Here is a 13,334-nt window from a genome sequence, read left to right as displayed (position 1 = left end):
TAAACACGACAGTAGGTGATAGCCTTGGTAGTATAAACTGTAACATATAACAAACCGGCAGAAACTTAAATACAAACAGCACACCAGAGCCAATGAAATCAACCCAGCCACATTCTTTCAACATCTGCTGTCAGAAAATCCATAAACGAAGCGCTGGAAATCCTCCACATTACGTAAAATGGAGCAATCATGAACATCTTTAAAGAAATAGTGATGTATTCACATCCACATTATAACAACCCTGCAGATAAAATGAGCAAACAAGCCGACCTTAATCTCAAAGCATATATTGAAAACTTTATTGATGTTATAAAGCAGGAAAACGAGTAAAACAAATAAACCAGAGACACAGAATAACACACATCCGTAGTTAAGACCATAAACACCTTACAACAAGGATATAACATCAAGAAAACATCACAACCCATAAAACATAGCAAAATTAATACGTGAAAAATAAAAAAATAAAAATAGAATACAATCATCTCCCCATATATCTCATGTAAACTGGTTCTGCCTCGGTGCCAGTAATGGCTGTGTGATGGTTAGGCGGCCAGTTAATGATCTGCAACCAACCTGTCAGTGTACCAGACACTCTGGACCTGTACCTGGAGTTATGGTCTAGGATGCTATTTCGCATGACTGTGGGAGCACTCTCGTGGTTATCCCACGCACCTTCAAATTTGTACGTCAGTCTGGTGATTCGACCTGTTGTGATGACATTCGAGAACAGCATCCTGTTTCCCAGCAGGATAACGCTCGTCCACCTGCCTCTGTTGTAACCCAACATATTCTACAGGCCAATCTTGGGCCTCTAGATCACCAGATCTGTCTCCAATCGAGCACATATGGGACATAATCGGATGACAAGCTTCAGCTACAAACAGCATTAACTGTCCCTGTACTGACCAAACAAGTGCAACAGGCATGTAACTCCATCCCACAGTCTGACATCCTGCACCTGTACAACGCAATGCGTGCATGTTTGCATGCTTGCATTCAACATTCTGGGGGCTACACCGGTACAACGCTTATTCATGTACCAGCTTTCCACATTTGCAGTGACTTGCCTTGCACTTAAAATAAAGTATATCTTCCAATATTGATCACTTAAATACGAGTATGTTATCTAAAAAAATGTATTTCCGAAATTTCATTGATTTTTACGATAATGGTTGTTTCATTACAGCAGCACAATATTTACCCGTTGTAGAAGCTAGAACATTATCAGCAAAATCATGATTGCTTAGGGACATTAGAGCAAATTAAAACATTCGGCATAACCCAGTCCTTTCGCTGCTCGCATAACTAAGGTAGTTGGAGACTAGCTCCAACGAAAGTGTAGTTATTGTTGTTACGTCAACACCATCGTCTTAGTCATCTCCATCAGCATAAACAACAACTGCTGTTCGACCATTCTGTAAGAAGAGCTCCCAGTGATTTTACCCACACTCATTACCCCAGCTCTGGCGTGTTTTTAAGCGCCTCAGTGTCCACCTAATAGATATTTTCTTCTTCTTGGGTTCCAACGAAGAAGGTCAGTGGTCTATCTAGCAATCTGTAGCCCGATTACATGCCCTACCAACCTCCATAATGTCATAACTATGTCCTGCTGCATCTGCAAACATATTCTGAAACGTAGTTAACAATCCCTGATGCAGGTACGTTAATAGCAATTAGAGAAATTCCCTCTGATAACTAAATTTTTATGAGCTTCTTGTCAAATACCTGGAAAAATATGTACACAAATATTCTAGAACATCAAAATTTTGTGCTTTTCATTTCTAAACTGATGACACTACACAATGTTACATTCGAACGTTTTCAATAAACGCTAATTTTAAATGCCTCTGAGTTGGCTTTTAAATCCAGTCCACATCACACAACATAGGAAAACATATATTTTACAGTTGGTGACTGTGTCGTATTGTTAATTACTATAATATATGTGCCTAATTTCACCTGAAGAGGCAATTAGCAAGTGAACATGTTTCCAAAAGTTCCCATTTTTTATGTTTTCTTATTCCAAGGAAGCTATGAGGGATAGCTACCTGCATTACACTTTTTTCGACATTCATCTAACGTCATTGGAGGTCAAACTAAACTAAATGCTTAGGAATTACAATTACGAACAAATTAAATTAGAATGAACACATAGAAAACTTTGTGACTTATGTGAACCAAAGACTGCGTTTTATTGACAGAACACTTAAGAGACGCAACAGATCTGCTAAACAGACTGCGTACACTACCCTCGTCCGTCCTCTTCTAGAATACTGCTACGTGGTGTGGGATCTTTACCAGAAAGAATTAACGGAGTACATTGAGAAAGTTGAAAGAAAGGCAGCACTCGTTGTATTATTGAGAAATAGGGGAGAGAATGTCACTGACCTTATATAGGATTTTGGGTGGACGCCATTAAAACAAAGGCGTTTTTCGCTGCGGCGGAATCTTGAAACAAAATTTCAATCACCAAGTTTCTCCTCTGAGTGTGAAAACGTTTTGTTGACGCCGACCTACATAGGGAGAAGTTATCATCATAATAAAATAAGGGAAATCAGGGCTTGCACCGAAAGATATAGGTGTTCGTTTTTCCGCGCGCTGTTTGTAAATGGAATAACAGAGAATTGTTGTAAAGATGGTTCGATGAACCCTCTACCATGCACTTAAGTGTGATTTGCGGAGTATCCAAGTAGATGTAGATATAGATGAAAAATTACACAAAACAGTTAGGGTGAGTGATAAATGGGATGCTCAGCCTAGATCACTTGTACTTTCAAAATGTAAATACAGTGTGGCATTGATGGCTGCGATATTCCACGGGGTGCGCGCCGCTTCCTTTAGGAGGCGACGATCTACCTCCGCGCACATTGGCCCCTTTCCTTGCGGCGCCCCACTCGATAACGTGTGCACGCGGACATCGCATGTTGACGGTGACCGACACTGGGGATGGGAGGATGGACCACCAGTGCTGGTAACACGCTTATGTGAGGGTTGCAGGTAGGTGCCATCCTTGCCCATCCTGAACAACAATATCGTTTCAATGCCGACGGTCCCATCACGACGCAGCAAATACAGGGTGGAGAAAAACTGTGTCACGAAATTTTAACCCTGGATTGCTGATGCCACTAGGAACCAAAATTACTAATGTTGTGTAGGTCAACAACGCACAATTTTGAAACTATGGAAACTTTGTGCCATGCTCTCCGATTAGCCGCGAAAACCATATCGCTGCCCGTCAGCCGACGTATACAAACCATATACAACATGCAATCCAGTACGCTAAAATATTTTTGTTAGAGAGAAGTTGTAACCTCGGCAGTTTTCAAATCAGACTCAAATGCGTATCAAAACCCACGTTGTACTAACACAACAAGAAGCGTCTGTGTCTCCTGACTGAATAACTGATACTCTTCATAAAAATGAGACCGGTAGGCTGGCACTGGCCTGGCGCTTTTCAAAACCTTCCAACCCAGGAAAAATCTGTGCTGCTGATATTGTACTTAAATTATACAATCATCTAGTAAATTTTAAAATCCCTACCTCCAAGGTATAGTCACCAGAAGGAAGGGGTAATCTAAAAAGTGGGTAATGTGATATTATGCCGATATGGTTTATAATTTTTTTAATAAATGAAACAAGTTTTCTGTTACCAGTCATTGTTTATTTATCTCCATGAAGCGTTTCAAAGGTTTAAACATCCATCATCAGGTGGACTTACATTTGCTAGTATAACATTTGTGTGAGTGCTGCGTTACGATGTTTTGGAGGAACTTCTGGCACTGTCTAGTGTAGAAGCAAAACACTATTTCAGAACATGGTTTTGGGTTTCTTTTGACAAAAGTCTAAACGCATACCTAACGGTAAAAATAAAATAAGTAAAATAGAGTGACCACTGTAGGTGACCGTTTTGTCGTATTTCACTCGACAGGCTTTCAGGACCAGATACCACATGTACTCTATGAACTAACATACGTAATGCACTACCGCATCTTGCAGGATGATGGCAGCTTGTGGCCTGCAGATATAGATCTTTATGCGTTGGTTTGCGATAGATGCTGTGTCCCAAGGTTCCATCTGCTTTCCTTCCTACGAAAACATCAAGGAAAGGTACAGTACCATCTTTTTACACTTCCACTGTGAAGTTTATATTTGGATGGAGTGAATTCAAATGCTGAAGAAACGTAGGTAGAGTATGAAGGCCATGTGGCCACATCACAAATGTATCATCCACATACCGCAGAAAACAAGAGGGTTTGAAAGTGGCTGGCTGTATTGCTTTTTCTTAAGAGTTCTCCATAAAATAATTGGCCACCATAGGAGACAGAGGGCTTCCCATGGCCACACCGTCCACTTGTTCAAAATATTGCTCATGAAATAAGGAGTATGTTGAAGTAAGCACGTTTTTAAATAATGCTGCTATGTTTTCCTCAAACTTGATGATAATGAGTTCCAAAGAGTCCTGCAAGGGCATCTTTGTAAATAAAGACACAACATCTAAACTTATTAAGAGATCCGACGATTCCAGTCTAAGAGTTTTCGGACGACCTATGAAATCTTGATTGTCGCACTTGTGATATCTGCCTTGTAACTCACACCACCAGCAAACAAACTCTGTTAAATACACACAAACTAAACATGAGACACTCGTACTAACCCTAACCTCTGATAAATAGGACGGACATGGGAAAATTTAGCACTTAAAAATGTATAACTGAAAAGGGGTTAAAGATGCCCTACTGGGTAGTCACTCAAAACTTTTTTACATTTAAAAACCATGAGGATAGCCTGAAAATAAACACATGAAGCTTACACGGTTAAGACAGATTCACGTGGATCAATAAATTATTGTGCAACTAGAACCTTCACATGCAAGCCAGACGGCTCAGATACACGACAAGGACTCGAAGATGGACAGTTCTTAACGAAGAGGTAGCCGTTTCCTCCGATCTTTGACGTTGGTCTTCATTGCCTCTGGGAGTAGCAAAGTCCATTGATATACTCTGATGCTTCTGCCATCTCGGTTGGTGATGGGCAACGAGTCGTTGCTGCCAAACAGGATTGTGGCAGGAGCAAAATCCGCTTAAATGGCGCGAGACGTGTGTCACTATCTTGCGGCGCCCTTGTCCAGGCACCAGGGAGTACAGTGGTCCCTCCGCGGGGGTAGCGGGCTACACTTAGTGACACTGCTCAATGCTAGTAGAACACGTGGTGACAAGGGTTGCTGACAGCTCGCTACTCGGCTGCAGTTATCACTCCGTCAGAGGGAAGGAAAGAAAATAATAATATGTTTGACATCGTGTCAACTGTTGGGGGCTATTTAAATTGTTACATTATTCTTAAAAACCAGGTTCTCCAAGATCTCTAGTAAATCTTTTTTTGATTACCAGTTTCCACAGATATGTGATGCCACGTCAAATCTGTAACTTTAATAAACAGACATTCCAAGTCGAGGTGAGTAATACATATATGATTTCATTTAAAAATATTACGGAAGCAATAGTACGTACCTTGTAACATAAAAAGCAGTTCATGACCTTAAAAACTTGCAAGGTACATAGTGATGTTGCATCACATTACACTAAAAGGTAGCAAGGAATATCGGCATAAAGTACCACAATATTAAACACAAATCACGTTGTGCTCATATCCAGCGCACTCGTTCAGTTCACACTACAATGGCTACTGAGCTCAGATGGGTGTGTATACAAAGGTTTACATTGCGGTATTCCACAATCCATATGTACTAGCATGAACTCAACACTACATATGCCACAATACAAATTCTTTCTTCATTCCAGTCACATTACTATTACTTTTGACAGATTTAGGTAATATTTTCAAATAGCAAATTTACGAGAAATTATGTCTTGGAAATACACAGTGTCATCTTTTAAAATGTAAATTTATGATAAAAAAATGAAATGATCTTATGGCATTGCTGACCGGGAGGCCACATACGGGGAAGTTCGGAAAACGAGTTCAAGTCTTATTTCAGTCGGCGCCACAGTGGGCGACTTGCCAGCCAGGATGAGGATGAAATGATAGTGACAACACTACACAACACCCAGTCCAAGAGGGGAAAAAATCTCCAACCAGGCTGGGAATCGAACCCGGATATGCTGCATGGTAGGCACGCACGTTAACACTTTTTTATTGTTGCATTCTTTAATTAATTTTTTGGAATACATTTGCAAAAGTATTCGATGTCATTGTCCAAAAAAAAAACAAGAGGGTCACCATCTAGGTATCTGTAAATATTCTCAAATATTGTGGCCACATAATCTCCAGAATTTATCACACTTACAAAACCATATGTCAGAGGTTAGATCATGTTTAAGAAGGGCACGAATCTTTAAGCAATACATTCAAAAATGGATCTGATAGATAAGTAATATAATGACACTTGCAAGTTATTTATATAGCTCCTCTCGTTTCGAACTCCTTTGCTGGGATGACCTTATTGAGAAGTTTTGTTGTAGAGCCCTTACAATAATGACTAAAAGCTGAGTATAGTGTTTTCTGCAGTCACAAAAAAAAGGATTTGGACGTGCTGATTTCACATATAAAAACAATGATAGAATCACAGAAACAATAAAATTATCTTTGCCACATTAGTGAAGGTATTTTACACTGGAAAATGTTCTTAAAAATAAATAAACTGCTTCACGAGTACATTATTAAATAACTACAAATATGCTGTCGGTCTGAACCACATTACAGTTTAAGACTTTTAAATCTTTATAGTTTACGTGCTGTAAATTTTAATACTGACATAAGTTATCAGGTAAGGACAACAGTTTCTTAGAAACCTATTTTAGCACAATCGTTCTTTGTGCGTAAAATGAATCACAACTAAATAGCATCTAAGATACTGTTAAATTTTCGATTCTGAATAGCTCTCAGATCATGTGATTTACAAAGTTCATTGCTGGGCATAGAAAATGTATTGTCCTATATATCCCAGCACACAGATGTGAGGGTGAAAATATCGTACTGATTCTTGCAAAATGTGTTTTCTATAGTACGTGTACACACAACAGCCTTTCAATGTATACCCTGATGAATACAGACACGACGGCAGTGCTTTGCCTGTGAAAGTCCTGCAAATGATATTTCTGTCTTATGAAAGTTACTCAGCATAAGTTATTGAAAAAGTTTGTCCTGAAGACTGAAAATAAGTACATAAATAATAATAAAAAGCTTTGAGATAAAAGGTGATGCTGCCAGCGGTGTTCTTGGCTAGTCAATTTTCAATTTTTATTATAGTTCAATAATTCGATTTCTTTGTTTTTGTTACAATGTGGGTAACTCTGCTGCTTACTCACTTGTAGCCCACAAAAATAAATCTGACGTGTGTTCTGTACATTCTGCAATGAAGCTCACAAATGGACGAACATCTCCATCGTTTGCCTGTGAAAGTCCTGCAAATGATATTTCTGTCTTATGAAAGTTACTCAGCATAAGTTATTGAAAAATAATAACAGGTGGATAGCCAGCCTGCATAAGAATAGCATTCATTAATTACATAAATGTCCTCCCATTACCATTAGTAAAAGGATGGATATGAACAAGTTTGTAATGTGCCAGTGTGGTAAAACGGATAGGATGCATGTGAGCAGCTTGTTCTGAATTCAACCACTGTGCAAATTCTTCCATAAAAACTTGAATTTCATGGGGTCCTGGAGGTACATGGCCACCAGCATATGCTTGTGTCCGACGGAATGTCCCTACTTCAACAGGATCCACAAAACCCATTACTCTGTGATGAATTTCCAATATATCCTTTACAGTTACTGCTCCAAGCATATTAACAAGTGCGGCATTCATATATTTTAAAGCAGCATCAAGTCCAAGAATTTAATTGTGTTCCATAATACTCTTTATACCGGTGGTCATTCTTGTTTCCACAATGGATCGAGTTTGTGATAGTGTCATTGTGTTCCCTTCAATGGCAACAGTGTGATATACATGCTGAAAATATGCCTCTTTTTTAGCACGGCGAAAAGCTGAATTAGAATCTGGAACTGCCGACAGTCGATCACGTTTTTTCATCAGTTCTTCCTAAAGTAAGTCGATCCATTTCTTCAACAATTCGAGCTGTTCATTGTCTTTTAGCCAGGGCTCCTGAGTGGCTGGGTGATACATTTAACACAACTGATCAGCCATTACAACATCATTTTGAGCTTGTTCTAAAAATTCACCACAATGGTTTAAAATATCAGTATGCTTTGGAGTAAGAGCTACGGCACGTTAAAATAATTTTAATCCTTTTTTGTGTGTTCCACTATTTCTCACCTCTAAGGGATGGTGTACAGAACAGACAGCTTCTGAATTCAATCCTACTGCTTTGGATTTGCTCTTAACGTCTTCAGATACATCAGATATTCTAAGAACTAATCACAGAGTTCTGCCATCGACAACGTGAATCTGGCTGTCGTCTGGAAAAGGCAAAAAGTTTTTTGCGGCGATTTAAATCCATGTTCACTGCAATGTTCTTCAAAGTATTCTGACAGCAAAGCAAAAAGCAACGTAAAAACAAATACTGACATGAATACGAAACATACGCAAAAATTAATTCATTTCAGCGGAAAACAAACAAGATGACTGCACTTTATTAAAAAGAGATTTGTAAACTGTAACGCGCTGAATATAGGAATTCATTTTGTACTCTAAGCACTGGGAGAATTTACTGAACGACAGTATACTAAAACATTACAGTATTATCACTTGAAAGCAGTTGGGATTGTTAGTCATTTGGCAGGAATCCATCGTTTCTATTCACAGCAAACAACAGCTGTCAAAAACGACGCGAAATTACTCATCCTACCACAACAACAACCATCTCTCGTACGTCAAGCTCTCGGAACATGCGGTGCAATGTTACCACTCAGCTAAGCAGGCGTACAACGATAAAAATATTGTTCAAACTATTCATCTACGCCCAGTGTAGGCATCGACAGCAACTGACAGAAATAGAACACCATGGTTACTGTGTAAAAAACAATGTAGACCACTATGACTGGATCATACATTTCTGAAAACGAGATTTTGTGGAGCTCGTGGTTTAATTCGATATGGCACGTAATGCCCACTCAAAATTATATTCATAATCCAAATCATTGACGCAGGATATCGCAATGAACACGACCCTTCTTACATAATCAATCTATGACAGACTGTTAGATTTAATAAAAATAATCATCACAGCAAAGACAATAACCACAGGAAATTGTATATGCAAATTATATGGTGCTCAATGTCTACATACTAGCATGTCCATATCGTACAAGTTCAGTCGCCATTATGGTGTGCGCTAGGACATCAGCACAACATTATCTGTGTTTTATATAAATGGTATTTCATGTGTAACGAGCTGATATTCCTTGCTACCTTTTATTGTAATATATCATTGACGTCGGTTTGCAGTAGGGTTTTGGAGCATATACTGTATTCAAACATTATGAATCACCTTGAAGGGAACGATCTATTGATACGTTGGTTGGTTTCAGAAAACATCGTTCTTGTGCAACGCAGCTAGCTCTTTATTCGCACGAAGTAATGGCCGCTGTCGACAGGGGATCTCAAGTTGATTCCGTTTTTCTAGATTTCCGGAAAGCTTTTGACACCGTTCCTCACAAGCGACTTCTAATCAAGCTGCGGGCCGATAGGGTATCGTCTCAGTTGTGCGACTGGATTCGTGATTTCCTGTCAGGAAGGTCGCAGTTCGTAGTAATAGACGGCAAATCATCGAGTAAAACTGAAGTGATATCAGGTGTTCCCCAGGGAAGCGTCCTGGGACCTCTGCTGTTCCTGATCTATGTAAATGACCTGGGTGACAATCTGAGCAGTTCTCTTAGGTTGTTCGCAGATGATGCTGTAATTTACCGTCTAGTAAGGTCATCCGAAGACCAGTATCAGTTGCAAAGCGATTTAGAAAAGATTGCTGTATGGTGTGGCAGGTGGCAGTTGACGCTAAATAACGAAAAGTGTGAGGTGATCCACATGAGTTCCAAAATAAATCCGTTGGAATTCGATTACTCGATAAATAGTACAATTATCAAGGCTGTCAATTCAACTAAGTACATGGGTGTTAAAATTACGAACAACTTCAGTTGGGAAGACCACATAGATAATATTGTGGGGAAGGCGAGCCAAAGGTTGCGTTTCATTGGCAGGACACTTAGAAGATGCAACAAGTTCACTAAAGAGACAGCTTACACCACACTCGTTCGTCCTCTGTTAGAATACTGCTGCGCGGTGTGGGATCCTTACCAGGTGGGATTGACGGAGGACATCGAAAGGGTGCAAAAAAGGGCAGCTCGTTTTGTATTATCACGTAATAGGGGAGAGAGTGTGGCAGATATGATGCGCGAGTTGGGATGGAAGTCATTAAAGCAAAGACGTTTTTCGTCGCGGCGAGATCTATTTACGAAATTTCAGTCACCAACATTCTCTTCCGAATGCGAAAATATTTTGTTGAGCCAAACCTACATACGTAGGAATGATCATCAAAATAAAATAAGAGAAATCAGAGCTCGAACTGAAAGGTTTAGGTGTTCGTTTTTCCCGCGCGCTGTTCGGGAGTGAAATGGTAGAGAGATAGTACGATTGTGGTTCGATGAACCCTCTGCCAAGCACTTAAATGTGAATTGCAGAGTAATCATGTAGATGTGAATGTAGATGTAGATGCGGCAACATCACTATGCGCCCTGCAATTTTTTGAAATCATGAAGTGCTGTCTATCTGTTACAAGGTACATACTAATGCTACAGTAATATGTACAGTGTTTGAATGAGGTCATATATGTATTAGCCACCTCGACTTGAAATGTTTGTTTACTAAACTTCCAGATCTGATGATGACAGCACAGCGCTGTCGAAGCAAGTAATCAGCAGAGAGATTTACAAGTGAACTTAGCGAACATGTTTTTTAAGAACAATGTGAAATAATAATAATGGCTTCTTATCCAAGGGTTACTTCAGAAAAAGGAGTGCTCGGACAGAAAATTCTTGGTGCTTTCCCTTCGGAGAGGAAATGTGTGGTTGTGGTTCGCGGAAGATCATACACCTTACTGGAGGCACAGGCCCCAGAAATTTTCATTGTTTTTAGCAGACCATGTGACCATTGCTCAGTTCCGCACTCACGTAACATTTCGACAGATGCTGTTAGGGATGCTACCCATTCAGTCGGCGGCTTGACGCTTGCCCAGTAGGACTAGGTGCGGGCTGTGCCCCACGCCATGAGACATCCCTCCCATCCTCACAGGACTGCTGCCGCCAGACCAAGCTTCTACACGCTGCTCGAGCCTCGTTTAAATAGACAGAGGCAGCTGCCCGCCACTTGGGCAGCTGCCATCCACTTGGGCTAGCCTATGGGGACGTCCATTAATTACATGAGCTCAAACTGAAGAATGGAGGAATGTCTCAAAATCTCACCAAATCTGTTTCATGGGACATCTACATCATACTCCGAAAGCCACCTATTGGTGTGTGGCGGAGGGTACTTTCGGTGCCACTATCTGATCCCTCCAACCCTGTTCCACTCGCAATTAGTGCGCGGGAAGAATGATTGTCGGCAATCATCTGTATTGGCTCTAATTTCTCGAATTTTCTCCTCGTGGTCAACACGCGAGATGTATGTGGGGAGAAGTAATACGTTGTCTGACTCCTCCTGAAAAGTGCTGTCCCGAAATTTCAATAGTAAATCTCTCCGTGATGCACAACGCCCCTCTTGTAACGTCTGCCAGTGCAGTTCCTTTAGCTGCTCCGTAACACTCTCTCGCCAACTAAACGATCCCGTGACGAAACGCGCCGCTCTTCGTTGGACCTTGTCTATTTCCTCTATCAGTCCTATGGGGGCAATGAAAATATAAAGTTAATTACAAACAAATTTAATCACTTAAAAATTATATGGTAAAACTCGCTTTAGGGGGAGGTGGGATCCCACCACATATCACCGAATATCACCAGTGGGAAAGGGGAGTCCATGGCAAAAGAAAATAGCATGTAATTAATGGACGTCCGCTAATTTAGCTCCACTATCATCCAGACTGCTGGCCCTACCGCTCGCCAGGGACGCGCTGCTGTGCGAGGTTAACCGCTCCGTTGACCAGCCGCATCTGTAGTTGTGCCGGCCATCTTGGAGTGACATCAGCACAATGCTTGTGACAAAGAAATTACTAACCACATTAACTTGATAACAGTGCATAAAGACATCAAGAATAAAAGCTATAACAAACATGTTATATGATCCCCCAATTATTGATATAACAGGAGGTTACAAATTTACTCATCACATCAGAGACTTCATGTCGAAACCAATGTGAATAATCATGTGTAACTTTTAACGTTACGTACCCTTGCCCATGTCACGACTCAGAGGGAGTAAAAGGAGAAACTTTGGACATAGTTCTTAGAGACGTAACTCAGAGATTGCAGCTTTAGTTGGTTGTAAGTCGTTAGAACCGGCCCCTCTAGGTACTGACACTTGATAATTCTGCTATAAAGTCATGGAGATACCTTTATGCCCGCAAATGGGTTCAAATGGCTCTGAGCGCTATGGGACTTAACTGCTGAGGTCATCAGTCCGCTAGAACTTAGAACTACTTAAACCTAACTAACCTAAGGACATCGCACACATCCATGCCCGAGGCAGGATTCGAACCTGCGACCGTAGCGGTCGCGCGGTTCCAGACTGTAGCGCCTAGAACCGCTCGGCCACCCCAGCCGGCTTTATGCCCACATACTAATATCTTTGCAGAAACCGAACTTATTCAGACCTACCGATACAGGAACCTCACGCTAGCCGGCTTGCTTAAGGTACAAAAGTAAACCCAATTAGACTCCTGCAGGTGGCATCCTCATCACCTCCCAAGTCTGCTCATAGCTCTTGACAAACAGTTTACTAACTGCACTAACTTGATAATAATACACAAAAAATCATGATTAAAAGTTTTACAATCTCATCACATCATTTCCTGCAACAGATCTCGTAGCACGTCAGACACATCTAACAACAAATAGCGTTATACCAAATATATGGATCACATTCGACTGTGCTAACTGTTAATAACCCTTCTGTGGGGAAACAGTTATGAAACGTCCCCTTAGAACATTTATACGAGACTGTGCTTTAACTGACACACAATAATTTTAGCGCAACGCAATCTGACTTTCAGAAATCCCTACAAAAGAATGGCCCTGACTAACATTAAACTATACCTTTCACAAATCACTTACCTCACAAAAATCTTCGCTACTCAAGCTACTGCAATACGGCGAGCGCCACTACTGCCAGCTAAATAAAAGATTCAAAGTACTGAAGGCACTAAC

The 13,334-nt window shown here is 40.6% G+C and overlaps 1 pseudogene; it reads right to left on the bottom strand.

Annotated features, from left to right (window-relative positions):
• Nucleotides 1–7,320: 7,320 nt before the first annotated feature.
• Nucleotides 7,321–12,369, bottom strand: LOC126234983 (protein adenylyltransferase Fic-like; annotated as a pseudogene).
• Between the last annotated feature and the right edge of the window lie 965 nt (nucleotides 12,370–13,334).

Source organism: Schistocerca nitens, chromosome 2 (assembly GCF_023898315.1).
Source record: "Schistocerca nitens isolate TAMUIC-IGC-003100 chromosome 2, iqSchNite1.1, whole genome shotgun sequence".
Classification (NCBI taxonomy): domain Eukaryota; kingdom Metazoa; phylum Arthropoda; class Insecta; order Orthoptera; family Acrididae; genus Schistocerca; species Schistocerca nitens.
The sequence above is the reverse complement of the archived record's forward strand: the minus strand, read 5'-3'. Positions and strand labels throughout refer to the sequence as shown.